This window comes from Gallus gallus, chromosome Z (assembly GCF_016699485.2).
Source record: "Gallus gallus isolate bGalGal1 chromosome Z, bGalGal1.mat.broiler.GRCg7b, whole genome shotgun sequence".
Classification (NCBI taxonomy): domain Eukaryota; kingdom Metazoa; phylum Chordata; class Aves; order Galliformes; family Phasianidae; genus Gallus; species Gallus gallus.
Window position 1 is genome coordinate 72,664,615 of NC_052572.1, and position 27,515 is coordinate 72,692,129.

Here is a 27,515-nt window from a genome sequence, read left to right on the forward strand (position 1 = left end):
CTGGGCAGCCCATTCCAGTGCCTGACCACCCTTTCAGAGAAGCAGTATTTCATAACGTCCAGCCTGAATCTTCCCTGGTGCAGCTTGAAGCCATTCCCTCTAGTCCTATCTAGTCCTCTAATGAGGTTCAACAAGGCCAAGTGTATGGTGTTGCACTTGAGTGAGGGAAAATCCCAGATATATATTGGGAGGTATGTAAGATGTGTGGCTGGGAGAACAATAAATTGAGAAATGCCTTGCAGAGAAGGACTTGGGTGTCCTGGTGGACAAAAAACCGGATATGAGTCAGAAATGTGCATTTACAGCCAGGAAGAACAGCTGTATCCTGGGCTACATCAGAAGAGGGATGGCGATCAGGGCAAGGAAGGTGATTGTCCTCCCCCACTCTGCCTTTGTGAGGGCCCACCTGGAGTACTACATCAGTATTTGGCATCCCCAGCACAAGAAAGATGTGGAGTTGTTGGACGAGGTCCAAGAGAGAGCCATGGAGATGACCAGAGGGCTCGTGCACTGTTCTTATGAAGAGAGGTTGAAGGAATGTGGCATGTACAATGTGGAGAGAAGAAGGCTTCAGAGGTAACTCACTGAATCCTTCTAGTACTTGAAGGGAGCTTTTAAGCAGGAGGGGGGACTGACTTTGTACAATAGTGACAGAAGAGATAATGATTTTAAAGTGAAGAAGGAAGATTTAGATTAGATATTATAAGGAAATTCTTCACTCAGAATATGATGAGGCAATAGAACAGGTTGCCCAAAGAAGATTCAGATGCTCCATATCTGGAGTTGTTCAAGCCGTTGTTGGAGGAGCAGCCATCTAGTGGTTAGCAACCCTGCCCATGGCTGGGAGGCTGGAAGTAGGTGATCTTTTAGGTCACTTCCAATTCAAAACATTTTATGGTTCTATAATCATATTATGATTCACTTCCTGCAACTTTTTAAGATTTGTCATGCACTCAGATGGTTTTGGACCTGAGGTCATCTGAATTAAGGGAATAACTTTGAAAAAAATCAGTATCCTAAAAAAATTTAAAGATATTATCTGGATTAATTGTATTTCTCTTATGATAAATGTGAGAAATGCTCGTGTTCAATAGTCTAGGCTTAGGTGGAATTTGCTATGAATCACAATTTATTTCACACTTTTGCAATAGTGGGCAACCTTGAGAACAGGCACACAGAGCTGAGAAACAGAACAGTTTATATTTCCTGCTTCCCATTGTGAATTTCCTCCCATTTCCTCATTGGTAGAGTACTCCAGGGTTTACAGCCTATCTGGCACTTCTAATTCTCTCAGTCTGTTTGATGCTTGAATAATCCTTCCCTATTCTCCTCATGTTCTTGTTTAGTTCTTACCTATTTTGGTATGCTGGAATAATCTCTCATAGTTACCTTCCCCTCTGGCTATCATTCAAACCATAGAACAGTTTTGTACCAGTACATCTGATGTTACCCAGAAATGCACGTTTTCTTTTCTGCAGGCAGGCAGAAATTTATCTTGTATCAAAGTTCCACAGCACCTTTTTCAACCTCTTTAGAGTCATACCATCTTACTGAAAAAAAAAAAAAAAAAAAAAAGCATTGCTTCCCCACAATAAATTAAAATAATAACTGAGAATATGCAATCTGAACCATTTAAATGTTAATTTTTTCATGAATATTTGTATGTGGAAAGTAGTATTTATAGCTTTTGTTCTTTTGAGACTCTTCTAAAATGTGATTAAAGTTTGTGTAAAAAAAAAAAAAAAGATTTTTGATCTGTCTGTGAAAATGAAATCTCCATTCTTTTTATTTAAGCAGTAATAGGCATTTTTCTCCCTGCTTTACCCAGAAGATCATCAGAACTGATTGGGTTACATGAACGTATATCAGAGTGCAATTTTTCAAATATACATTATAAATAGTGTTATGCTACTCCATAATGTGATAGGCTTACTGCACACTGGCGCAATACTCAGTCATTAAACATCTTATTGAAATGACATTGAGAACATCTCAAAGTATACATAATCTGGGTAAGAGCAGTAATTATTAAATTTCTAGCTGTCCATGTACCCAACCATGTATGTACGCAACAATGTCAATATCTACATGGGCACCTATTTTGGAAATGCCGATTCTGATAAGGGAGTTACCACTACCCTTCTTTTCTGCCTTACATTTCTTTTAGTTCAGCAGCCTAGTGGCAGCCAAAATGATTGATACTTTGATCATGATCATTATAGTACAGCTCAAACAGAGCCTTTCTTGCCACTCTTTCTGTGAATACCTACCCATGGAAGTTCTCTCCTTTGTGGTTTCCATGTCTTTTATCAAATTTCTTGCTGTGCAAAGTCTCACAGGCTTTTCAGTTAATCTGCAGGGATACCTGCAAAGATTATGACTCTACCCATTCTATAAAGGTCTGTATCACAACAGAAGTGGTCTGCTGTATGATAATGCATTGTTTGACCTGGCATCATTACTCATACCAAATATATCCTCAAGGATGTTTTGAACTGTTTTCATTAGGGCACTGCACAAGATATGCTTAAAATTTAAAATCTCATTTTTTTAGCTGACTTGTAAGTCCTCACCAACTGTGTTTTAACATAACTGAACTTTCATGGCTGTTGCATTCCCCAGGCAAAACAAGATTGCTACAAGCGTGTCAGCATCTCCCTTCCCCTTAATGTAAGGGGGGATTTTTTCACTAAAGTGAAGTGTGAATAGTTTTTCTCTTCTGTTTTGTTCTAACTTTGTCCTTACCAGTCATATCTGTTGGATATAAAAATTACAGACAACCCAAGGATATATTCTTATTTTGCTCTCATGCATATTTGTTGGGAATAAAATACAAAAGAAAGTCATATTGAAGTGCTTAAAACTTCAGTTATTAAAATTCATTAAACATTAAATTCAGTCATTAAATGTTCTGAAACATGAGTGACCTCCAAATATTTTTTTGTGTAGGAAAATTACTGTTTGTTTTTGTGCACATATATCAAGAGAAAGTTAGTTACTAATCTGAACTTCCTAGCATTACCATCCACATCAAATATCTGGTTTTGGTTTTTTGGGTAATATCTCTTCTACTTTTGTTATTGAATGACCACATAATACAAATTTTATTGAAGGAGGGAGAAAAAATATTTTCTTAGCTGTTGTCAGTTGATTTAGAGGCAGTAAAATAAGTACATGTGCGCTCACGAACAGTGATCAGAGTAGTACCAGAGGAAGGACAGAATAATGTATTTTCACAAATCCATCCACTGAATCATATTTTGGAATGTCTATTCAATTATCATAAATATCTATTTTATTTGCAGGGCAGAAATGATTCAAAGGATGCAAGCTTCATTACAAGTTTAAAGAAAGTAGAATTCTCTTCTTGGGAAATGGGAGTAAGATTGTATGTGACAGACAGGAACAAACAAAAACAGAACTAATGTAAGTAAATATGAAGCATTTCTTTTGTGAAATTTGAAGGGCGTGTCAAAGGATATCAGCTTTTGTTGTTCTGTGTTGAAGACTGGCTTAGATAGTGTGCAAATAATGGTTTTACTTAAATGAGCTGCTTACAGTGAAGTAACAATCTGTTACACCTTCCTTGGTCCACAGAAGTTGTCTACATAACTACTCTAATGTTTCAGTGAACCTTAGATTAACCTGAAAACAAAAGCTATTTTCTTTTCTTTTTTTTTTTCCCTAATTCTGTCTTTAATTGTGTTGGCAGTCAGGTCTTTGATGGATGAGATAAGGCAGATCTCTTTCAATAAAAACAGAAAGGCATTTGTTGTCTTAAAAAGTTGCCTATGTAGAACAAAATAACTTTGCAAATCACAGTATATTTTAATGGATTGGGGCAGCAATTACTAGAGATATACCATTTTGTTCTGTGGTGTATTATAGCCAAAAGTCAAAAGCACTGAAGAAGACTGGGAATATTTGAGTCCTGACCTGTCAGTAAATTTTGCAGTAGGAGTGAATGTGGGTAAGAAAACATCTCAGATGGGCTTTAAACTCAGTAGTTACTATTTACAGCAGCTGGAAATATCAGCATACTGTCTTTAACTAAGACATTTTCCAGTTGCTGCGAACAATACCAGTTGCCTATAGCTCTCTCATTACCCTGTGGAGGCTCTGATCAGATTATTGGATTTTGTAAATGATAGATCTGATTCAGTTTCCTTAATAAATCTGCTTAAAGTTCCAGATTCATTCAAAATAAGGCTAAATTTTTTCTCAGTGTTTGATGCCCACTGACAGGGCTGTGGACAGCTTTTGAGCAGACTGCTGATCAGCCTCACAACTTCCAAAGCCTTCTCTGGTGGGAACTAACAAAAATTTCCCATGCTGCAAGGAACCTGTAGCATACACTGTGAGTTTTCCATTCTTTATCACTCCTTTTTTTTCTTTTTATCCTATCACAGAATCATAGAATGAGCTGGATTGAAAAGGACCACAGTGATCATTGAGTTTCAACCCCTCTGCTACGTGCAGGGTTGCCAACCACCAGACCAGGCTGCCCAGAGCCACATCCAGCCTGGCCTTGAATGCCTCCAGGGATGAGGCATCCACAGCCTCATTGGGCAAGCTGTACCAGTGCATCACTACCCTCTGCGTGAAAAACTTCCTCCTAATATCCAACCTAAACCTCCCCTATCTTAGTTTAAAACCATTCCCCCTTGTCCTATCACTATCTTCCCTTGCAAACACTTGTACCCCCTCTTTTTTATACACTCCCGTCAGATATTGGAAGGAATAACTTGCTTAAAAACTGATATCACAGCTTACCTTTTTGTCTGACACTGGGGCAGTTGAGAGCTAGGAACACTTGAAAAATAGTGTGTCAACAGCTGAAGGTGAGGTATGGCACACAAAAAATGAGGACCCTACCAGTTACTGTAGTCTTCTTCCTTTATCAGGATTTGGACTAGTGTTAATTACAGCTAGCCCTTGTGGGCTGTGTTTTCGTTGGCTATTCTCTTTACAGTGGTAGTGGAATTTTGAAACAAAACTCTGAATGTTTCCACTTAGCATGTATTAGATTAGCACACATCAACTAGACTTATTTCAAAGAAAATGGCACCAGAAATTCTGATCCAAATACACATCAAAAAGTAATGTAAACGTAAAACTAAAATCAAGGAAGCTATCCAGTGAAATACATGAATTTCAGGGACCCTTGGGGACACTGAATATTTTGAATTCACCAAAGCTGGGGCTGAGGGCTCTTGAATAACTGTGAGTGTTGCAGCTCTAAGGCTCATTATATATATACCTATATGTACTCTAAAAATACCTATATGTACTCTTACATAAATACCTAAATGTACTCTTACACAGGTGATTCAGGTGCAAGAGATGGCAGAAGAAAATGGCTAATGCAAAGGAGACCACAGAACTCCCTACCACTGGCTGTGCATCTGTAAGCCCTTCTAAGCTGATGTGCTATGTATTGTCTTTGGTACTGAAATTTATTTGTATAAGTGCTTAGAACTGTGTACTTAATTTCATATTATTACTTAATGTCTTTCTTTTTGTACAAGAAATGTAATTTTAGACAGACAACCAATACAGAGCTCCAAGATGGTTAACATATTTGTCAGGATTAGATGTTAAAGATAGCTAACCTGTAGCCACTGTCAAAATTTGTTAGATAGATAACCCTGACAGATGTCTTTTACTTCAGATTGAGTGCTTCTTTAAGCTATCTATTGAATTTTAGTCCACTTTAAAGAGAAATTCTGTCCTTGTTTGACTTTTGTGAAAAGAAGTCTCGTGATATCAAAATCTACCATACATAGAGGTTTAAAGTGCAAATGAATAGGTCATTGTGGTGGCTATGTATCAGATAAACTCTTACATAATTCCACTTGCCATAATAATGTTACTTTGCCTTGGCTGAGATATCTAAAACTAGTCCATTAAGCTTAGAAGTGTTTTTACATATGCCATGATGAATGAGGATAGAAGTATTACAATTGCTTCAGGGCTTTTCAGAACTGCAAGGGAAAATAATTCTTTGCTGTATGAATATTTCATTAAAAATCTTTGTTCCTGTGAGCTAGGTCCATTGGCAAAAAACAAATACAGATATTCTGCAGACATGGCTAGGTTATGCAGAGCGTTAGCAAAAGTACACTTGCAGTTGTTATCAGCATCGTGTCAACTTCACTGAATGAAGGAGACACTCTGCAGAATGGTGGTTTTTTTTTCAATTTTCAGCATATAAGGTCATTTTGTCCTTTGTTAAAACAAGGACATAAACAATAGAAGAGGTATAAGATAAATTAGATGAAAAAAAAAACCACAAGACTAGTTAATGTACAAACGGAAATACAGCAAATTTGCCTGATGCAATTAACTCAATTTTTTTTCCATGTGTAAGATTTATTTTATTTTTAATGGGAAATGACATCCAAGACCCTGAGTCAAACACAGATTGAATACAGGCTGAAATACATTTGCTTTTACTTCTCTATAACTGAGTATAAAAAGCACCTAGAGTGCATCTTTCAGCATGCTATGAAGATGGGTAAAGTACAGTGGGACTAGAAGGTAGCTTTTGCAATTTTTTATTTTTTATTTTTTTTAAGGATATTGGATATTTGTAGAAATAGAAGTCACCCAAGCTAGCATCACTGTTTTATATAGAAAAATCAAATATTAACAACACAACCATCCTTCCCTAGGGTCTTACAGGATCTGTGGGAAACTTGAAGGATCCAGATGAGTCACCATACATAAAGGTTCTCTACTGCAAAACCATTTAAGCAACTATAAAAAAAATAAAAAAATAAAAATCCCACCTCACACAGTGGAAAACATTGAAGTCTGTGGGACAAGAAGGTCTGCTTAGACCCATGGTCAAGTTCTAACAATATGTTTGTAGTAATTAGAACATATTAAAATGAATTCCCCTCCGGTTCTCCCTCAGAAATCCTCCAAGGAATAATTGAAGTCTTGCCAAAACAAATTCCTAAATTATAACAGTCTCAGTTGGGCAAGCCCCTACAGATATTATTTGAATAGTGTTGAAGAATCTTGCAAATGAAATGAAAATGTGTTAGTACTTTAAAGCTTGTCAGGTTCAGAAATCACTTCAGTTTCTCACTTGTTTTTTTCTCAGACAAACCCTTTAGACTCTGACACACTTTCTCAGCGTTACTTATCTGCCCTGACACACTGAGTTTTGCAGACTTCTTTAATTGACAGCTTTTTCTTATTTAATTATTCTTTTTGTACATAGGCCTTTCATTTTGGCTTATTCCTCTTCAGTATAATGAATATTTTCTTATTTTCCATTTGACTTTCCTGACAGCATTGTACAGAACTTAATTTTGAGACAACTGTATGCCCAAATTAATACCTTCTATGGCTGTTGAGTCATGCAGGATGGAAGTCTCAGGGGCTGTTGATCAGTGCCCACCACCCCACTGTCACTGGCCTGGCTACTACTCTGTGATCTGTGGATGTCTGGTCTCCCCATGGCCTCTATCACAGGTGGCCTGGCTAATCCAGTCCTTGTTCAGGTGTTGTCCGGAGAGCTCATTAAGGTGCTTTCCAAGGCAAAACCTGTCAATACAAGTCTTGCATATGCCTGATGCGAATATAACTCACTTACAGGTCCTATCCTACTCAGATAAGAGAACTCTCAGTAGTGCTTACCCAAGGACTGGTTCACACCCACAGGGTGTCTTATAATACATGCTTGGTGGTCTTGATTCCCTGCTCTTCCTAACAGCATCGTTTTACATGGGGAAGGAGAGAAGACTGTTTCTAAGTTCTAAATGAACTTCTTCCTTCCATTTGTCCTTTCTTTTCAGGCTGAATATCTCTGCTTGTAATCTTGCCCATTACACCCATAAAGAACTCCTCACAGCTGACTGCTGCCTGTTCCTTCTCTGTCTATGCACTGCCAGTCTTAACAAATACTGAAAAATTTTGCTAGTCTCTTAGAATGTTTCCATTCTTTTTCCAAGAAGCTGGTAATTATTTTAGATTGCATTGCTAGATTTTTTTCCTTTAAACTTAATCTCAAACTCTGCCTGTCTGCTGCCCACAGCAAATATCATTTCCTGTATCATTTTGGAATGATATCTTAACTAATGCCTCATAATAGTCACCTTCCAGAAACTCCCATTTGTACTGAGTGACTATTTTTCAGTAGAAAACTAACTGCTTTGTGGAAGCTTTCTTTCAGAAATCAGTATATGTAACTGTGTTGGTTCATTTTTAAAACTATTATGAAATCGGCTGAATTTCAAGGATTGGTTTCACTCTTATTTCTTCCCACTCTCTCTGCCCCTCCCAACTTGATAGTGTGAAGAATAAGCCCCAGCTTAAACTAGTAATCAAACAGTGTCACATCTGTGACCATGGGTGTTTTCCCTTGTTCTTGGAGGCAGAGTGACTACTTTGATTTGATAATTTTGGGAAAGTACAGTCAATGTCACCTACAGCTGCAGTTTGGTACACGTATTAACACAAGCATATTAACACAAAGAACGAGTGATGCAGCAAAACCAGTAGGTGTGATCCTTCTCACACTCAGAACAATTCAAGCTAAGTTGTTTGCTGAGGTCTCCAAGGCACAAGCTGAGGAGAATCTTTGTAACACAAGCTGCAACAGACTGTTTAAAAGTGTAGAATGAAAAGCATCCTTTTGGATGTCACAGAAGATCAGTGAGTAATATAATAGAAAATAAAATTTGCACCCTCATTTGATTTTTATATTACTTGACCTGATATTCTGAATTTCATGTCTGTTCTTAAGTGTATCCACTGTTTATAGTACTTTGAGACAGAAGAAGAAAATTGCACTCATGGGACAAAGTCCTGTTTTGGTAAGATACTGTGAACAAAATAAAATACATTCTACCCCAAATGATTCTCATTGTTATAAGAGACAGTAACTCAGTAAAGACTGATGAAAAGCACCAGGCTCGCTGAGTAGGCAGCTCTTGCAGTGTAGCAACCTCATATCAATTGAAACAGACTGTTTGCACTTCGAAACCCAGAAAATTTTGCTGTGAAATCTTAAGATTCATTTTTCTCATTAAGTATGATTTTTTTCTGGCAACTGAAGTGGAACACAAATAAAATAGTCTCTCTTAATCTTATAGATTTAACACTTTAATTTTTGGACCTACAAAAGCAAAAAAGAATGGCAAAAAATATACTGAAAGTCACTGGCTAACATGAAGTCTATGGAAAAAGATTCCTGTTTGCTCAAAGCTGGCTTCCTATTACTGTCCATACCACAATGACACAACTGTCTATAAGCTATCTCTATTCATTTATTTTCCTGATTTTGACTGCAGGCATGTTATCTGTTAGCTCCCTGGATTTTACACAGTCAGAAAAGATAAAGTCATAGTGAGCAAATGGAAAACCAGCACCACCTGAGTACCTCTTAACACTTGCTTTTTTCAGGGATGTGACTGAAATCATTGACTACTCGCCTGCAGTACAGAAGCGTACAGTTCCTAGCAAAATCCCCTAGTGGGTCATACCATTAGAGTGCACAACTCAGTGCACTCAAGCATGCCTCTTTCATACTAATTGTGTCCAATCAAATAACAAGATCAGTATAGACTCTAAATCATTCAGTCTTGTTAAAAAGCCACTGCTAAAGCTCTTTGTGCCATTTTCAGTGTGTAGCTGCTTCATTCTGTAATCTGCTCTAGAAATAAACCAAGAAGGAGTCTGTCAGTTCCTCCGCATATTTCTAGCTGAATCTCATCTTTTGCTTAATTACTAACTAGTTAGATTTCCTCGCTATCGTATGCCTTAACATTGTTTTAATACATCGTTGTTCAATGTGTTTAAATACTGTTATGAGTAAATTCAAATGTATGATTCTATCCTTGTGACTTACAAAGACAGCTCTGAAAATAATATCTTTTGGAGCAACTTATATAGTTTGCCAGGAATAACAACTTCCATAGTCAATAAATCCATCTCACTCTCTTCTTCTGCTGCCACACGCTTACACTTCTGAAACACTAGGTCATGTCAGGTATCAGGAGGGCTGAGTAGTGAACTTGAGCAGAGAGAAACTCCATTACCTTCTCAGCAGGCATCCTGTGATCACTGCAGGTTAGGGTTCGAGTGCATTAGCAGAGAGTAGGAAGCTAATATATGAATGGTAAACTGCTTCTAGCACTTTTACCCATTTTTCCTGCTTATTCAAGTAACGGAAGGGCAGACACAGTTAAATTTCCATTAGACAGATTGAACTTGAATAAAATGTTGCCTTTGATGGGTATTATCCACTTGGTTACTTCAAAAAGTGCTATCTGCATAACCTTTTTGAATTATGTCTAAGATGCTGTGAAACATAATCACTGTCAGATGATAGCCAAGCATTAAAGTACCTAAAAAGTCAAAATGTGAATTTAAAATTCTTAACATTGTAAAGGTGCCTTGTCTCTCTGATTCCTTCTAGTTTTCTGTAGTGTTAGAGTGACTCTTCTTGTACTAAAACATTCAAATATACTTTTGTTGTAATAGAAATAATGTCTTGAAAATATAAGAGGAAGAAACAACTCCTGTTTTTTAAAAAGCATAGATATATTATTCTTAATCCTGTGCTTGAGCTCAAATGTTGATTCAGTTGCTCTTAATAGTAGCAGTAGAGAGAATATACATGGTACAAGTCTAACCAAGGGTTGCTCCGAAAGTAATGCCTCCTATTCATTATGTTGGCCCATGACATCAGAGGCAGATGTTGGTGGTCTGGCAATAGATGTCGTACTTTACTGTCAATGTTCTATTGCATTTTTTTCATACGTGACAGATGGCTGCAGAGGGGCACTCTGACAAAACAGTGTCTAACATGAAAGTGCGCATGAAGCAAAGGGGTGGGATTGAGCTCCTCCATATGGAAAAGATTGCATTCACTGACATTCATCAATGCTTACTGAATTTTTATGGAGAACAAACAGTGCACATGAGACTGTGGATGATGTGCTTCAGTAATGGCAGCAGTGAGATGAAAAACCAGCAATGTTCCAGACAGCCATGCACAGCTGTCACACCAAAAGTGAGCAGCATCTTGGTCAGCTCATAAGCACAAATCTGCAGAATAAAACCAGGGTGGCAGTGTTGGAATATCGCACAGTTTGTGCTCAGTGAGTCCTACAAATGCTTAAACAGGAAAAGAAAAAATACTGTATGCAAACTTACCAGGATCTATTAAATCAACATGAGGCTGAAGGTGACGTGTTTTCTGTGACAAGACATGGTGTCAGTGCTATGATCTGGAGTCAAAATGGCAGTGCTGACATGTGAATTTCCCACAGAAAAGAAAGTTCAAGGCACAGACCTCAGCAGGTAACATGATGTGCACTATCTTTTGAGATATCCTAGAACCCAGACAAACCATCAACTCTGTCAGCTACATATCGATAAGCTGAAGACTCAGAATTCCAGAGTAAGACCAGAAGAGAAGACACCCTTTCTCTTTTAACATGTTAATGCCAGGCTCCATCCAATATCATTTTGAAGACCATGGAGCACAGTGCTTAGTCTCAGCTGGTCTGTCTAACCACGTCCACTGTATGGATTTGGTGTCTTCTGACTTCCACCTGTTTGGGCTGATGAAAGATGGACTGCATGCATAACATTTCCTAGAAACTGTGCCATTATAGAAACTGTGAATCAGTGGGTCACCTCTGCTGGTGCAGATTTTTATGAGTGCAGCATGCAGGCTCTTGTTCATTGCAGGTGAAAATGCACGGGTAATGGCGATAACTGTATTGAAAAAATAGTGCTCTGTAGCTGAGAATTTGCTTTGTCAAATAGTGTTATTGTGCTGTTTGTTGTAGTTTCCATGGAAATAAATAAAAGGCATTACTTTCAGTGCAACCTTCATGTAAGAAGCCTGACGGATGTATTACATGAACATAAGTAAATGCTATTATGATTTTTTTAAATTTTATATTTCTGAGGGTATATTTTAGCACAAATACTTTTTTTTTTTTTTTTTAATCCCTAAATGCAGCAGCTGTCATACAATATGAACTTACTTAACTATCAAGTTATCAACATGAAAAATCTGAGTTTAGAAACAGATTTTAGTCTCAAGACTCTCAGGTACTGTTAACAGGGAATAGACTCAGCCACCCAGAAAGAGAACTTGTTTCAGTCTTTTGCACAAGCTGCAAATCAAGCTGTGGCCCTTGCTATGACCATGCCTGGCTTTCTGCAGAGGTGTAAAAGGAATTGTGTGCCCAGCTGCCAGCTCTGTGCTGTACAAGGGCCATTTGCAATAAAGAATTTTGGACTCTGTGAAACACAGGTGTGGGGTGGGAACAAAAAAAATACTAGCTTTCCACAAGAAAGAAAAAATGTTTCTTTCCAGAAGAGCCACTGTGGAAAGGAAATTAATGTATTTAAGAGAAGGCACAAGCACCAGTGTTTTAGCTGCCCTGTAGCCAAGCTGAGAGCTCTTCAAGAGTATTAGATGCTGTTATTAGCAAGCATCCAAACATGCTTTTGTTCCCCTGTGCTTCCTTTGCTTCTGCCTTCCAGGCTTCATCTCTTTTATCGCAGCCTCTTTGTTAAATAGTACAAGGAGCACAGATCTCTTGCTGGGTTTTCGTAAAAACACAGAATTGTTCAAGCAATACAAAGTATGTTTAATAATGATTATACTTATAATACTGTAATTCCCTATTGCTTGTGATACAGTGCTTGCTTTTGATGCTTTGATTGCTGCCAAGAAACCTTGGTGAGATAGACTGAAGTGCTGCAGTTGGCAGCTATAAACTATTTAAGATGGGCCGACAAAGAAGCAGAGGTGTGGTAGTTGTCCTCTATGCAGAAAGTGGGATAGATTGCACAAAGCTGTCTTTGGATGCACAGAGATCTTATTGGTGAAAATTAGAGACCAAGACAAGAGAATTAACTTTGTGGTTGCTTTGTACTATAAACCACCCAATCAAAAGGATGTTGATGAAGAGTACTTTCTTCAAATCTAGAAGTATCACAATATCAATCTCTAACTCTGCTAGGTGGCTTCAACTACTCTGACATTTACTGGAAAAGCAACAAAGATAACTACAAGCAATTCAGGAAACTACTGGAGTATTTTGAGGACACATACCTAGTACAGGTGATAAAGAGCCCAACCAAAACAGATGTTTTGCTGACCTGTTGCTCACCAATGTGGAAGAACTTATCTGCAAGAACTAGAATGGAGATTGCCTGGGTTACAGAGATCAAGATGAATTGGTACAGTTCTTAGTCTTGATGGGTACGGGATGGGCAAAAGGTAAATTCTAGACCATAAGCCTCAAAAACAACAACGACAACAACAACAACAAATGGTTTGTTGGCTGTTTAGGGCACTTGTGTGTGGGATCTCTTGTGAAACTGCCCTAAAAGATAAAGGAGCTAATAATAACAGTTGTGCCAGGGTAATTTTAGGTTGGATACCAGGAAGCACTTCTTTACAGAAAGGGTTGTTAAGCACTGGAATAGGCTCCCCAGGGAGGTGGTTGAGTCACCATCCCTGCATGTGTTTAAAAGCCATTTGGATGTGGTGCTCAGGGACACGATTTAGCTGAGGGTTGTTAGAGTTAGGGTAGGATGGTTAGGTCGTGGTTGGACTTTATGATCTTTAAGGTCTTTTCCAACCTGAACGATTCTATGATTCTATGTAAGAGGTCAGGCTGTAAAGGCAGGTGATTAGCTTGGATGAAACAAGGCCTTCCAGAACCTAAGGGGGCCTACAGGAAAGCTGGGAAGGAACTTTTTATAAGGACAGGTAGTGACAGGATGAGAGAAAATGGTTTTAAACTGAAGGAGGGTATATTTAGACTATATGTTAGGCAAAAATTCTTTACTGTGAGGATGCTGAGATACTGGAACAGGTTGCCCTGAGTGGCTGTGAATGCGCCCTCCCTGGAAGCCTTCCAGGTCAGGCTGGATGGGGCTGTGAGCAAACTGGTCTAGAGGGAGGTGTCCCTGTTGATTGCAGGGCATTAGAACTAGGAGATGATTCTGTGATTCTATGATAAGACCTCTTATCCAAATGAGAAATACAAATACATAGTGGAGGTAGAGCTTGTAGTCATTAAGTCCAGGAGTGAAGGGAAAAACTAAAGAAAGCCATGGCACAGTTGGAGCTTTATTTTGCTAGAGATGTGAAAAAGAAAAAGGTTTATTCAGGTACACAGAACAACAACGGAAGATAATTGAAACTCAAATGGACTCTGCAGGAAACCTAGCTACAACCAACATAAAGAAGGCAGAGGTACTCAGAAAAATTGTTGCCTCAGTCTTCACCAGCAAGTGCTCTCGCTACATTATCCAATTCACAGAATCTAAATGAAGAGACTGTGAGAAAGAAGTATAATCCACTGGAGAAGGAGATCAAGTTTGAGACCAGCTAAGGAACCTGAATGTGCACAAATCCATGAGCCCTGATGAGTTGCATCAAAGGCTCCAGAGGGAACTGGCAGATGAAGTGGCTAAACTTTAACCATTGTCTTTGAAAACTTGGTGAAGTTGCCAATGACTGGAAAAAGGAAAACATAAGCCCCATTTTTAAAACGGGAAAAACCAAAGGCTTGGAGAGCTACAGGTCAGTCAGTCTCAGCTCAGTGTCTAGGAGGATCACAGATCAGAACAAGTCCAGTGACAAAGTCGATTAAGGGACTGGAGTGGCTCTCCTGGAGTAAAGAGATCTGGGCCTCTTTACCCTGGAGAAGACTGGAGGGCATCTTATCAGTGTACAGTCAGGTTGTTTCTGTGTTGCCTGGCAACAGGACAAGAAGCAATGGGCTCAAATCATGGCATAGCACGTGAGAAAAAACTTTGCTATGAGAGTGTCAGAGCACTGGAACAGGCTGCCCAGGGAGGTTGTGTATTCTCCTTCTCTGGAGATACTCAAAACCAATCCAGATGTGATCCTGGGCAGTGACCCTGCTTGAAGCAGGGGAGTGGCACTAGTTGATCCCAAGTGGTCCCTTCCAACTTCAACTCTTCTGTGATTATGTGCTTTTGTGATTCTGTGAAGTTGTGTGTACTAAATGCTGTTAGAAATGTTTGTTAGATTGTTTGAAAAAGTTATCATCTCCCAGTTAAAATAGATCTGTGATCCCAGTCTCTTGCAGCACCTTAGATTAGCCATTTTCACTGCATTTGCAATAAATTGGCCTGAATGCAGGATTAGTTTCTGTTTCAACACATCTTCCAGCCAAATACCAGCCATTTCTCCAAATGTCCTGTCTCACACCTGCGATTAGGTGCATAAGCCCTGCAATGCATGTTCTAGAAAAGAATCACTCCTCATTCAGAATCCATCACTTTAATTGGTGTACTGTTTTACTGGATAATCAGTGTCATTTAAAAAATGAGTAACATTTGTCATTTGAATGTGATTGGCTTTAAATTCCAATTGTTCACTCTTGTTATGCCATTCATAGGTAGTTTTAAGAGCTCTTTCAGATGTTTTGTCCCCTTGAAACACCCAACATAATCAAGCTGTCTCTTCATTGCTATGATAAAGTAAACTGATTAACCACTCTATGTTCCTTTCCTAGCTCTGGAGAGTATTTATTTTCATTCTCTGTTTATTAACATATCATCATAGCTACAAGGGAGGAACTATATGTAATGTTCCTAGACAGTACTGTCATATGGCACTCAGAGAGATTAATATGCCTTAATTATTGTTCCCCAATTTTATTTCCTTTTTTATACATGTAAGTATCACCTAATAATTTAAATCATAAAAGCTCACATAGAGTTGTTTGTCTGCAGTAATATTTAAATCCTTCCAGATCACTGTTTTCGAGAATATACATGCTCATAGATGACATAGTGGTTTCTTTTTTTACACCTATATGAGTCCTTTCCTCTCTTTTGTTTTCTTTTCCTTTAAACATTTTTGTTGCTAACATCCATTCTTGTCAAGTGATGTATAGCTGTTGATCAATGTCTACAGATACAATGTACCATTACTGTATTAATATGATATATTTTATTAGAATTTCATGCAGTCATAAGCCTTGCACCGTGCAGTGAATATCAGCATAGTGAGGTGGTGGGTGCTGAGTTTCAGCAGTGTTGACAGTGACAGTCATTTACCTCTGCTGGTGCAGCTTCTGATGAGCATGGTATGCAGGCTGTTTGTTCATCGCTGGAATTTTTCTATTTTAGATAATATGTATTACTGGAAGAGAACTGGAAATCACATCAAATAGGAATGTGTGTTGCACAGCACTACAGAACACTGAAAAGATAGATATATTTCAGTGGAGTGACAGAGGGAAGAAATTAATTTAAAAAAAAAATCACTACTTTGAGAATGTGTAAGTGGAAATATGCCCACTGGGCTCTTGTATATTAATACAGACTTTAAAATCCCTACAATACCAAAATTAAAAGGGGGAGCTGTTCTCTGTGTGAGCTATAGCTGGTCAAACAGATGGAAGACAACTGAGTTCTTTACCAGGCACCTGCCAGGCTATAAATGACATCAGAAAGTCTGGACTGAACCTTAATCAGACATCTGTGTCTCTGAATTTATATCTGCCATACAGCAAGATTGCACATACTGGAACAACCCAAGCCTCCACTTGGACACATACCTGGTCATCACTGCAGTACTATTCACTGTGCCTGAGCTTCAGAGAACGATTAAATGACATTATACACCCACCACTAAGTGCTCATGGCAGGATGGAAAATTTTTGACTAGTTCATGGAACATGACTACTATAAGTGAAACAGATTTGGTAGAATAGTTTCAATTACATACCTAAAGAAAGGTTCTGGACTGAATACATACAACCTTATCAAATGCAGTTTGCTGAGTCTGAAAGCAGCTGTAAATTCAGTGGAACTAAGAATTGCAAACCATGTAATTTAAAAATGTTCATCATCCAGTACACCCTGCAGATTACAGACAAGGCCTTTTTATTTAAACTAGTAACTCAGATGACTCAAAGTGGTGGCTAATCACAAAGGGTGAAACAATCATTGTTACCTATTGCTTTAAAAGCCCCATGCTTTTGCAGTGGTGCGAGGCTGAAAGTTGAATAGTTCTCATTGTATTTACTCCTAGGGCTCGTAAATTTTTACTATTGTAAATGGGGCGAAGACAGAAATAGACATGATGAAAGAAAAAAATGTGCAAAACTTGCCAAGCTCTCTCCCATGCTCACAGTCCTTCTTGGCTTATTCTGAAACATAAGCCTTGTAAAATGGAAAGGAGACCCTTAGGATCTCCAAATCCAGAAAATTAACAGCCTGAACCTCCCCTCTGATATGGAAAGATGTAAGAAGTTCCTGCAAGCTGTACCCTAATGCAGTGAGCAATGGGAATGTGGGAGGTAAAGGAAAGAGCAAAAGGAGAAAGAAGCTCCTCCTGAGGCTTCCAAATGGGAAATTTTCTAGTAGAATCACTGTATTCATCTGGAGGAAAAAAAGGCACTAGAGATCTTCTGCAGATGTCTTTCAAATGCTGCCTTTGTTTTGATTCCAGCAAGGAAGCTAAATTGAAGATGATTAGGGACAAGTGAACTAGGGTTTTCTGGCTTCATGAGTGGAGAGAAGTCCAAAGAAATTACATAACTCAACAGTACTTTTTTTAAGGCCTAAATGAAAGCTACCAGTTCAGCTGAAATGCTGGGGAACACAACTGTGCTGCATTTAGAAGCATAGTCAGCGGATTGAGTTCCTCACCTTCAGTTATTCTTGAAAGGCTGTAAGTAATTTCACAGTGACAAAGAAGTGTTTTTTCATAGATGTACTTTTGAGTTTGTTAAGTATTCTAAAATGTTGTGATCTCAAAAGAGCTGCTTCAGAAGTCTTTGCTTCTAGGTGTGGCAAAAGCAGTTTCTTTGGGAAGGGAAATGAAGAGAAGGCAGAAAAGGTTTCTTAGCTCTGCACTGAATTCAATCACACTTGCTGCTTATGAAAACCAAAAATATGTTTCTAGTGTTCCATGGTATTCAGTGTAATCATATGTAATTAATCAACCGATGGTATTAAAACAAAATAAAAATCTTTTCCTTCTTCATGAAAATAATGTAAATCATCTAAACAATTAATATACTAGATATATTTTACTGGCTACCTTTCATTTTTTTCCTTTATTATTTCAAGGCAGTGCAAATTGGAATTATTAAGTGTTACTTTAGGGAAAAAAATAAGAGAGATTTGGTCCCAGGTTTCTCATCATAGCAATCCTCCTAGATTATCTCACCTATTAGATTGTGAGGTAGACTAACAAGGATATAAACGTGGTACAGTAACTGAAGAACTGGGAAGATGAACATTAACAGATTCAGAACAGAATCATATCATTCATTGCATTCATCACTGCATTCCAAACCCTGTGGGCAAGGTTGCCATCCAGTAGATGAAGTTGCTCAGGGCCCTATCTTAGCTGGCCTTGAGCCAGGAGTGGGGCATCTACAGCTTCTCTGAACAGTATGTTCCTGTGCCACACCACATTCTGCGTAAAAATAATTTCCTCATAATATGCAATTAGTGGTGGGTGTATAATGTCATTTAATGCAAATCCTCCCTTTTTTAAATTTAAATGTTCCCTGTTGTCCTACCACTATCAGACAGTGTAAAAGGTCAGTCCCATTCCTGCTTGTGAATTCCCCTGAAGTACTGGATCGCTGCAATGAGTTACCCCTGCAGCCTTCTCTTCTCCAAATTTAACAGGCCCAGCTCCCTCAACCCTTCTTCATAAGAAGTGCTGCAGCACTCTTGCACCTTTTTGGTCCACCTCTGTACCTTCTATTACAACTCCACAACTTTCTTGCGATGATTGCCCAGGGTGCTGTACTCCAGATGGGGCCTCACAAGAGCAGACTACAGGGCAACAATCATCTCCCTCACCCTGCTGGTCATTCCTCTTTTAATGCAACCTGGGATACAGTTGGTTTTCCAGGCTCCAAGCGCACACTGCCAGCTCATGTCCAGCTTTTCATCCACCAGGACACTCAAGTCCATCTCCGCAGGGCTGCTCTCAAAGAGTTGTTCTCCTATCCTGAACACATACCTAGGGTTGCCCTTGATGAATCCCATCAGGTTCCCATGGTCCCACTTTTTGAGCCTGTCCAGGTCCCTCTGGATGGCATCCCTTCCTTCTGTTGTATCAACTGCACAGCTTATCTTGATGTCATCTGCAGATTTGCTAATCCCACTCTCGAGATCATTGATAAAGATTCTGAAGAACACTGGTCCCCAGGCAGATCCCAGGAGGACACCACTCATCACTGGCCTCCACCTGGTCATAGAGCCATTGACTACAATCCTGTGCCTACAACCATCCAACCAATTCTTTATCAACCAAATAGTCCACACTTCAAAATCATATTTCTCCAATTTAGAGACAAGAATGTGATGTGGGACAGTGTTAAAGGCCTTGCACTCCATCACAGAAGATAACCAAACCGATGCTGTCACTTTATCACTGAAGGTTACCAGACTGGTATAATATGCCCATGATATAGGTATAAGATTGTGTTTAGAAGTGAAGATAATTAAGCTATGTGACTTTATAAATGATTCTGTATAGGGCAAATCCGCAAGAAGAGGGCAAGTCCAGGAATGCCTCAATTGGTTAGCAATGCCTATTGGTGAGCACTGATTTGATAACACAGATGTAGCTTCAGAGTCAGAAATCAGAAATCTTCTGAAGAAAATTCTCAGAGCCAGTGTGAAATAAGTCAGCAAATGTGCTATAAAACGTCATGGAGAGAAAGCTTGCTTGTCCTGTTACAGGGATGACTCTAGGGAATACTGCAGCTCAGGTTTAGGTTTCTGTGCATTCTCTTTTCCTGCAAGTGGCAGATGTCATCATTGCTCACTGAGTAGAGCACTAAATGAGGCCCTGGGTGATCTGCTTTCAATTTCTCTCTTCTCTCAGAGGAATATTCTCACACTATGCTCCAGGCTACCTCCTAAGTGGGGACGAGGAACAGTGAAACAAAAATGCTGTTAAAAAAAAAAAAAAAAAAAGTCAGGATCATTGCAGAGCAGAAGCATTTGATGCATTCTGGGCATCTAAAATTAAAAAGATTGAGTAGCATAAGGTCTTTTGAAGAGCATCAGTCAGTAATTTCAGCTTGCTATTTAAGTACCTCTCCTGTAATAATCAGTAAATATCTGGCCTTAATGGATTTTGATGGATTTTCCATAGCTTACAATCTTGTAACAGTTTTGTAAGGTAGCAATTTAATGCCCTCAAGATTAAAGATGATGTAAGGAATGATAGAATTGCAGTTAATGAAATAAAGGTAATGGAGAAAAAAAAAAAAAAAGATACAGGAAAGATAAAATACATAATTTTTGTGACGCAGACAACAAAGCTGCAGAAGTCAGAGTTCAGGTGTGTATATTCAGGCCAGGACTGTTATATCATGGTCCCTTCAATCCACTGAGAGCTTTGAGAAGTCAACATGATTCAGAGATCACTTACATAGGTCATAATAGGCTAAATTAATATACACAGTGATCAGCATGCATTTCGGCAGAAAAATAATCACATTTACTTGAATTAAATGAACATAATAATGGTCAAGCCTTGCTAGCAGCATACTTTTTCATGACATGATAGACTATTCAAAGACTCAGTGCATCATATCACTTGTAAGATTGCATGCTGTCAGTGTTTCTGATGTCATTATCATAAATCTACTTCTTGCCAATATGAGATAGGTCAATGTATCTTCTAGAGCTGAAATAAGATAGTATTCATACTTACCACTCCAAGCCCATTTCTCTAATCAATTCATCTTGCCTGATAAATACAGTATAAAATTTCAAATCACAGTCCAGTGCAGCACTTAGGTACAGAAGTATTCAAAAAGAACCTCTTACACAGCAAAAACTGTGTGAGAATGTTGGCTCACCAGCATGCCACTGGATGCTTTGTTTAGTAGAATGGAGATTTGTGTACTAGCCAAATTCAAGGCAGGAGTGGCAGTTCTTCCTTGAAGGCTGAGATGTTAGAAAATGGTGTCACTGCTTTTGCTGCAGATCTGGAACTGTTTTGCAAATTTAACTGAACACAGAGTTCAGTGTTACACAGGCAGAAGGATTTTGTTAGATTCTACTGGGTTAATTGCATAAGGTTTGCTTCTGGGTAGGTTATATCTAGAGCACTTTCCCTTCATGATCAGTGAACGTTCAAGGATACAGTAAATTTTTAAGAATTTTTTTTAGATTTATTTTTTGGATGTGTGGTGTTTCTCTATTAACTGGGGTAGACCCTGCAGCATAAAATAATTATTTCTTTGGATGAGCAGTGTAAGTCCCAGGAAAGAAGAACAGCAGTATTACAAGGTTTATTGTCACCCTTAGAAAAGTAAACATAAATTACTGAAGCGTACCTGATATTAAAAGGAAATGTAAGGAATCAACATTCTTGCAAGAAACATATCATGTAAATAAGGATACTCTGTAGTAAAGCTGACAGAAAACATACTTTAAGTTCTACAGCATAGGAATCAGGAATGTTTTGTGCTTCTGTAGTGTAACGAATATAGAATAAAATGTAATCTTTCTGTACAAGGAAGCTGAGGCTGGGAAGAACCAGGACATCAAATGGGTGTTGTCAGTTCTCAGACATACAAGAGGGACCTGAAAAGTCATTTGGAAAGAGGGTCAGCTAAGCTGTTTCACAACACAATATTATGAAGCGCTCTAGAGGGTTTGATAATAGCCAGGGAGAGCCCATTGACTGCACAGTGATTACATCTGTCACTGCGTACACAGAATTGTGACAGCCTGAGGTGTCGGGTGGTATAGGTTGAACTGTTTAGTCCTGTGGAACCATGAGGAAATGATGGTACTCAATTTGTTTTTCAGTAGAAGTAATAAATACATTCCATTACCCCTGAGCAAGTTTAGAAAGTGGGAAAAATAAATTCTGGCAGTTTCAGTTTGTTTATATGGAGACATTCTGAATGTTCTAAAACGACACAGATAAACAGTGCCCACACTTGCATAATTTTGTGTATAACCACTAGTTGTGCATTTCCAGGAAAAGTAATGCACGACAAAATGTTTCACAGGTCTGAAGTTAAAAGATAATATGATATTAATAGCTTGCAGAACCTGATACCTCTTACAAATACAGCCTCTCTCAGAGCTTTCAAGGAAAGCTGTTGTTATCCAGGCAAGAGGACCACATCGTCCCCCTTCTCTTTTTCTGAATATATGTCTGAATTGCTTTCCAAATCACTGCTTAATATTACCTTATCCTTGCAAAGAATACCATAGCTAGAGTGTCCCCAGTAAGCATTTTAGGCAGCACAAACAAATCATCTGTGGTAGAAGTGAAGGTTTACATAGAGGCTCAATGAGCTCCTGCCACTTTAATTAGTCTCAACCTCTCTATACCCAAAACACGACGTTGTGATGTCTGCACCAATGAGAAAAAAAAGAAGCATGTTGCTGAGCTGTCTATGAGACATCAGTTGAGTTCTAACAACATAATGCATATGAAATAGCAGTTTATTTACACAATGAAAACTTTAATATTTAGCTTCTGAAAGGAGATAGAAACACTGCTGAAAAGCACAAGATTGATATATATTTGAAAGATACTTTCAGGTTTTTGACAGGATTCTTTTCATGTGAATTTAAATGACATGGGCAACTTATATTTAATTACACACACAGATGAGATCAGTATAGGCATTAAGTTTGACTGCTGTAATTGATTTTTCTGTTTCCATTCCTCAACACCTCTCAATGGAGAAAGAGTGACTCAGTTCTGCGATGGGGCTTATTGTAGACCTATGTTTTCATTCTTTCAGACTTTAATATTTGCAGTGTATCTTAGTTGTGAGTCCTTTAATTGAGGCAGAAAATTGGATTATCATCATTTGAGCAGAAAGCACAGCCTGAAGATGTGTTTTGTTTTATCCCTGCTGCTGTAACTAATGCTTTCCTACATTTGTGTAATATGGGCCAGGCCTATACAAGGTAAGGGGAGTTATTTGAAAACTTGTTGGAAGTCCTGTCCATTCTCTGAACAAAGCTGATTTGTACGCAGGCAGCACTCAAACAGGCAGTGCATCTGATGTATGTTAATATGCCAACTTCAGGCTCCTGCAGTATGGGTCAGCAAGCTGCTGAGTAGAGTGACTTTGCCTGGTTTGGATGCTAAAGTGGTATTTCAGTATGTAATCAACTAAGTGTGAACTCTGGAGGCAGTGATGTAACTAAGAAAGTTCCTGAGTATAAAATCAAGGCTGTACAGCATCAGAAAGAACACTGATAAAACTTTATGTCCCACTCTGATATTTCAGTAGTTCCGCTAAGAAAAGTCTCAAAAAAGACTCAACCGTATGAGGAGAGCTGTATGTGTGATCTTGAAAGCTATGGCTGAAAGGTGTTCAGTGAAGAAACAAAGAAATAAGCCACAGCTCTTTATGACCATGTCTTCTAAGTGTAGATAGTTGTCTAATTCAAAAGAAAATGTCAGTGGAGACAAAAGAGCTAGAAGGTAAACCTACCTGAGGCCAACTTTTATAGTAAAACTTGTAAAATTAAATATTGGAAGAATATATACAGTACGTGATGGTCTTTTCATCATTTTCAGTCTCGAAGTGAAGGCTGGTTTTCTTATGAAAAAATATATCCCACAGTTTTGATGAAGAAATTACTTTATGATTTTCTGTAGTCTGTGTTGTATGGAATGTGAGCTTATCTGATCATCGTGGTCACTCCAATGGCTTTGAAACCTGTTACACTGCTATAGATTAACTAATCTAGTCAAATGCCACAAAGAGGTACAAGATTTACTGATCCCAAATCACCTATGAGTTCCAAATAGCAGCTAAAAATTGGCAGAATGTATGCATCCTTAGATATTTCAGTGCATGTACCAATACCACTAAGGAATGTAATGACACCTGCATATTCCAATGTATAGGAACATATGGAACATCCTTACAAAGTGACAGTTTACTTAGTTATTTGGATATTTTCATTTAAATGGTAATATCTTTTTTGTATGATCATACCTGAAAATGTTGAGATTCCTTAATTATATCAAGATACTTAACATTTCATAATAGTAGTTTCAGGAAAAAAAAAAAAAGAAAAGAAAAAATGTTTATATACTTAGTTGAAATAATTCTAGCAAGCATGCAGACACAAAGGTGCTGGAACAGGCTGCCCAGAAAGGCTGTGGATGCTCCTCTGTCCCTGGAGGTGTTCAAGGCCAGGTTGGATGGGGCTCTGGACAGCCTGGTCTAGTATTAGATATGGAGGTTGGTGGCCTTGACTGCAGCAGGGGGATTGGAGCTTGATGGTCTTTGAGGTCCCTTCCAACCTAAGCCATTTGGTGTTTCTGTAATTCACAAACCTAATTTACATGTACACAACAGTAATATATACCAAATATATCGAGGTAATTGTATGTAGAACTAGTGCTCTGAAGTATTTCCATGCAAGTATAGATGTACTTAATAAGGTGGACCTTAATAAGGTGAGGACCTTAATAAGGTAAAAATAGTGATTTATGATGTTGTGTTATGCCATGGATGTGAAAACACACACTTGCAAGAAATTAATGTTGTTTTTCTTCATAACTGAACTACATCTATTCAATCAGTTAAGGAATTAAATCATTCTGGGACAGGAAATAAACATTGAGAGCTTGTCTGAAAATGCTTCAAGTGACTAATCCTCTGATGTTCAACAGGTACAGTCTGACTTTCCTGATGCAGAGCAAAAAGCAGCTTTACAGCAAGAAGGCTAATTGGAGTCTCCTACAGAAGCAAGCTAGGATAGAAAGGAAACACAGGCCAAGAGACAACAGCAGAGACCCCCCCCCCACAATCTGGGGCAGTGCTGGGCTGATCTGCTGTGGGTTGAACACAGGAAGATGCACTTTGAGCCTCATACTGGCCCCTGGCAGCCACACTGCAGGCAAATCATCCCTGCATGCTTAAGGCAACCATGGCCTCTGGATTTCTTAATGCTGCTGTTTTGCTTTCTGCTCTGCCCAGCAGTTTCAAGCACACTAAAAGATGACTTTGGTGTTGTCATGACAATTTAATCAACTGATATATTTCTGCTTTCCTTTAAAGTCCTGTTTTCAAAAGAACTGCAGTCACGTGTGAATCAAATTTCCTATTGTAAATCTTCTGTATTTTGCATACAGTTAAATATATGTTCTTGCTCTTCAACAGGGAAAAAGAAATCACAATAATAGTGTGATGGCACTACAATCTTCTGTAAATAACAAATGATCATTGTCTCAGGACCATGTTGCCATAAGCCCATTTTCAGTGTCTGGTCATCTGTATCACAAGTGAACTGGCTAAGGAAGACCTAGACGTAGATGAATCTTTCTTTGATTTTATGAAGCAAAATAATTTTAAAATAAGTTGCGGTGAATGGCACTTTGTCCAGCTAGAGGCTGGTGATGAGTGGTGTCCCCCTGGGGTCTTTCTTGGGACTGGTGCTTTTCAATATCTTCATCAATGACATCAGTGATGTGCTCAAGTGCACCCTCAGCAAGTTTGCCAATGACACCATGCTGTGTGGTGCAGTTGACATGTTAGAGGAAGGGATGCCATCCACAGGGACCTCAGTAAACTCAAAAGGTGGGCCTGTGTGAACCTAATGAGATTTAACATTGCAAAGTGCAAGGTTATGCACTTTGGAAGGAGTAATCCTAGATACATATACAGACTGGGAGAAGAACTCCTCGAGATCAGCCCGGCAGAGAAGGAGCTGGGTGTCCTGGTGGATGAAAAACTGAACATAAGCCAGCAGTGTGCTCTTGCAGCTTGAAAAGCAAATGGTATCCTGGACTCCATCAGAAGAGGGGTGGCCAGCAGGGACAGGGAGGTGATTGTTCCTCTCTACTATGCCCTCATGAGGCCCCATCTGGAGTACTGTGTCCAGGTCTGGGGCCCTCAGTACAGGAAAGATGTGGAGCTGTTGGAGAGGGTCCAGAGGAGGGCCATGAAGATGATCAGGGGGCTGGAGCACCTCCTCTACGAAGACAGGCTGAGGGAGCTGGGCTTGTTCAGCCTGGAGAAGAGGCGGCTGTGAGGAGAACTCATTATGGCCTTCCAGTATTTAAAAGGGGGTTATAAAGAAGAGAGGAATCAACTTTTTACTCAGGTAGATAGTGATAGGACAAGGGGGAATGGTTTTAAGCTCAAGGAGGGAAGGTTTAGACTGGATGTCAGAGGGAAGTTCTTCACAGAGAGAGTGGTGAGGTGCTGGAAGTCCAGAATGGATGAGGGCCTGAGCAAAGTGATCTAGTCGCTGGCAACTTTGTCCACTGCAAAGGGTGGGAACTGGGTGATCTTTAAGGTTCATTCCAACATAAGCTTTTCTATGATTCTGTGATATCCAATTTGAAAATCCATGTATACTATAGAAAATGTTTATAAGGGCTTGTCAATTTATCAAAAATAGGAACAAAGCAGCTGTCACATCAATAATATGTTAAATAATATCATTAACACATATTTCATTATCAAGGATACTCTTCTATTGTTGACTGTTTTCAAATTTCATCTACTGAATATACGTGAGAAACAAAGAATAATTCAAATACAAATTACTGCTAATGGTGTATTCCTTACATTCCTAATATATAAACTCTCTTAAGCTAACTTCATCTACATATAAGAAAATTGAATGTGTCCTGGTACAAAAGAGTTGAATGGAATGTACCAGCTGCAAATAGACTTCAAATGGAAATAAAGAATAATTAACAATTCACGTCTGTAAATGCTATCAGTACACTCAGATGTAAGGTGACACTAAATTCCTTGTCCACAAAAGAAATCCTGTACTATACAGAAAGCAAGCTAGCCCTGTGACTGAACTACTCAGCACTCATCTTTACAAGGAAGTGAGATAGATATCTTGCACTTCTGTGTGCACACCAGTTCCTTGCACAGCAAGCTAGAGAACTCAGACATCATTTGTAACATTATAAGAGACTGGGACATCAACATGAACACAGCATTTCCATGCATCATTCTGTGGGATACTGTAAAATAAAATAAAGACATGACTCAGAAGGGAATTCAAAAAAGGTTACCCCATTAAAAAAAAAGGATAAATTCATTCTGCCTTAATTTTATACTTAGCACCACAACTATTCAGATAAAATGGGATACAAGTTTTAGTTAAAAATCATAAGCACAGCATCAATCAGTGATAATTTGACCATCATTCACAGGCAGGTCTGACTGCAACATTGGATGTTCTTTCTTCTCAGTAGATTAAGCACTAAACTCAGTTTTTAAAAGGAAAACATTTGCTCCTTTTCACCAATAAATGTATTAAACAGAAAGAAATTAAATGTCACTGACAGTCAAACGGACCTCAGATGTTCTTAATATCCCTTAATATTCATATCCTTTAATGCCTAAGGAGGGTTTTTTTTGTTTTGTTTTGTTACAAACACTTTCCACAAAACTCACTGTTCTTAAAATGCTGTGACAAGTCCTTCTTTAGCACTGCAATTATTTTAGGATTCCTTTTTCCTTTGAGTAAATCATACAAGGCAT

At 38.7% G+C, this 27,515-nt stretch overlaps 1 long non-coding RNA gene across 4 annotated transcripts; it reads left to right on the forward strand.

Moving 5' to 3' along the window:
- The first annotated feature begins 27 nt into the window (after positions 1–27).
- On the forward strand, positions 28–25,513 carry LOC121108564. 4 transcript variants are annotated; one of them, XR_005843176.1, is made up of 4 exons: positions 28–576; positions 3,306–3,426; positions 4,410–5,407; positions 24,677–25,513. It is a non-coding gene; the product is annotated as an uncharacterized LOC121108564 (long non-coding RNA). The 4 variants fall into 4 exon arrangements; XR_005843175.1 differs by lacking the exon at positions 24,677–25,513 and adding an exon at positions 10,784–13,490; XR_005843174.2 differs by lacking the exon at positions 24,677–25,513 and adding an exon at positions 6,675–8,196.
- The last annotated feature ends 2,002 nt before the right edge of the window (positions 25,514–27,515 follow it).